The sequence below is a fragment of the Chiloscyllium plagiosum genome, chromosome 2, assembly GCF_004010195.1.
Source record: "Chiloscyllium plagiosum isolate BGI_BamShark_2017 chromosome 2, ASM401019v2, whole genome shotgun sequence".
NCBI lineage: Eukaryota > Metazoa > Chordata > Chondrichthyes > Orectolobiformes > Hemiscylliidae > Chiloscyllium > Chiloscyllium plagiosum.
In genome coordinates this window covers 84,711,735-84,714,981 of record NC_057711.1, presented here as the reverse complement: position 1 = coordinate 84,714,981, position 3,247 = coordinate 84,711,735, and positions in this window count along the sequence as shown.

Here is a 3,247-nt window from a genome sequence, read left to right as displayed (position 1 = left end):
ACTGTTTTGTCACCTTCTCAAAGAACTCAATAAGGTTACTGAGGCACGACCTACCCTTCACAAAACCATGTTGACTATTTCTAATCAAGTTATTCCTCTCCAGTTGATTATAAATCCTATCTCTTATAACGTTCTCCAACATCTTACCCACAACCGAAGTAAGGTTCACTGGTCTCTAATTACCAGGGTTGTCCTGATTCCCCTTCTTAAACAAAGGAACAACATTTTCTATCCTCCAGTCTTCTAGCACTACTCCTTTCGACAACGATGACATAAAGATCTGCAACCTCCAATCTGGCATCCTAGAGAATCCGAGGATAAATCCCATCTGGCCAAGGGGTCTATTTTCAGATCTTCCAAAATTGCTAAAACCTCCTCTTTGTCCACCTCACTCCCATCTAATCTTGTAGCCTGTATCTCCGTATTCTCACTAACATTGTCCTTTTCCAATGTGAATACTGATGAAAAGTATTCATTAAGCACTTCCTATATGTCCTCAGATTCTACACAGAACTTCCCACTACTATCTTTGATTGGCCCTAATCTAACTCTAGTCATTCTTTTATTCCTGATATATCTATGGAAGGCCTTAGAGTTTTCCTTGATCCTTTCCACCAATAAAATCTCATCTCCCTCCTGGCTCTCCTTAGCCTCCCTTCACGTTTTCTTTGGCTAACTTATATCCCTCAAGCCCCCTAACTGAGCCTTCACGCCTCACCCTCACGCCTTCTTGTTCCTCTTGGCAAGAGCTTCAACTTCTTTAGTAAACTATGGCTCCCTCTCTCGGCAACTACCTCCCTGCATGATGGGTATATATTTATCAGGGATCCGCAGTAGCTGTTCCTTGAATAAGCTCCACATTTCAAGTATGTCCATCCCCTGCAGTTTCCTTCCCCATCCTATGCATCCTAAATCTTGCCTAAATGCATCATAATTGCTTTCCCCCCAGTTTTACCTCTTTCCCTGCACTATATACCTATCCCTGCCCATTGTTATTATAAACATAACCAAATTGTGGTCACTGTCGCCAAAGTGCTCACGTACCTCCAAATCTAACACCTGACTCAGTTCATTCCTCAGTACCAAATCCAATATGGCATCGCCCTATGTTGGCTTGTCTACATACTGTGTCAGAAAACCCACCTGCACACATTGAACAAAAACTGACCCATCTAAACTTCTTGAACTATTGTATTCCCAGTCAATATTGACAAAGTTAAAGTGGCCCATAACAACTACCCTGTTACTCTCACTCCTATCAAGAATCATCTTTGATATCCTTTCCTCTACATCCCTGAAACAATTTGGAGGCCTATAGAAAACTACCACAGGGTGACCTCTCCTTTCCTGTTTCTAACCTCAGTCCAAATTATCTCAGTGGATAAGTCTTCAAACATGATCTCAGCTGCTGTAAAACAACCCTTGATTAACAATGCCACTCCCCATCCCCCTTTTTACCATCTTCTCTGTTCTTACTGAAACATCTAAATCCCAGACCATTCTTGTCCCTCCTCTAGCCATGTCTCTGAAATGGTCACAACATTGAAATTCCCAGGAACCAACCCATGCTGCAAGTTCACCCACCTTATTCTGGATGCTGCTGGCATTGAGGTACACACATTTCAAACCAACATCCTGATTGCCAGTTCCCTCTCGCGACTTTGTTAACTGATCCCTGACCTCACTACCCTCAACCTCCTTTACACTGGAACTACAATTCAGATTCCCATCCCCCTGCTGCATTAGTTTAAACCCCTGAGGAGCGTTAGCAAATCTATCCCCGCCATGATATTGGTACTCCTCTGGTTCAGATGAAGACCAACCTGTTTGTAGAGGTCCCACCTTCCCCAGGAAGAGCTCCAATTATCCAAGAATCCAAAACCATCCCTCCTACACCATCCCTGCAGCCACGTGTTCAGCTCCACTCTCTCCCTGCTCCTCACTTCACTAGCATGTGGCACGGGCAACAAACCAGAGATAACAACTCTGTTTGTTCTAGCTCTAAGCTTCCACCCTAGCTCCCTGAATTTCTACCTTAGATCCCCACATTTCTTCCTACTATGTCATTGGTGCCTATGTGGATGATGACTTAGGGCTGCTCCCCCCTCACCACAATGATCCAAAAAATTGAGAATTTTTGAGAAAAGAGACAATTAAGAATAGATGGATTCTCCAATTTACCTTCAACTTCTGAGTCACCATCTTGAGCAACCAGACAGGTGTGCGACACGCAATGTTGAACGTGTCACCCGTGTATATTTCACGTTGCACATTTACTTGATGCTCTCCTTCTGCTGTCATCATTCTAACAGTCACAAACCATTTATCATCTTTAGCATGATGATACCAGGCAGTTTTATGGTGCAGAGTCATCTGTCAGAATCATCATCTGACATCTATCCAGCTACTATCCTAACAGTGCCAAGCAGCTATATTTGCTGCAGGGTAAGGGGAAACTTATTGTTGTAGAGATTTACAGGGCCCTTGGGTAATCTGATGATCACATGATCAGGTCACCATCACACTCCAGTCTGGATCAGCAAGACAACTGCAGTACCCAGACAGGCAGTTCCCACCTCCCTGGAGAGGTTTGGTTTTTCAAATTGGGATGGCAAGCTTGCCTCCTGCCAGTTGAAGGCGTTAACATCAGCATAGCAGGGCAAGACAACATACTTGAAGTGTGGGATCAGGGCCTGGAATTCATCCATGTGTCAGGTTTTAGTTACCCTCCAGTCTGAAAGTCTGACTCAGCCTGTTAGGTTTAGCAGAAATGGTTCAATTATAATGGCACTTCTCCAAGAGGAATTTGTTATTGATCCACATTTTGGTCTCATTCTTCATGATTTCATCACAGCTGGTCTATCAGCATTCCGTAAAGACCACTCCCTCCGTGACTCCCTCGTCAGATCCACACCCCCCACCAACCCAACCTCCACTCCGGCACCTTCCCCTGCAACCGCAGGAGGTGCAAGACTTGCGCCCACACCTCCCCCCTCACCTCCCTCCAAAGCCCCAAAGGAAACTTCCATATCCGCCACAGATTCACCTGCACCTCCACACATATCATCTATTGCATCCTCTGCACCCGATGTGGCCTCCTCCATATTGGGGAGACAGGCAGGCTACTTGCGGAGCGTTTCAGAGAACACCTCTGGGACACCCGGACCAACCAACCCAACCACCCTGTAGCACAACATTTCAATTCCCCCTCCCACTCCACCAAGGATATGCAGGCCTTTGGACTCCT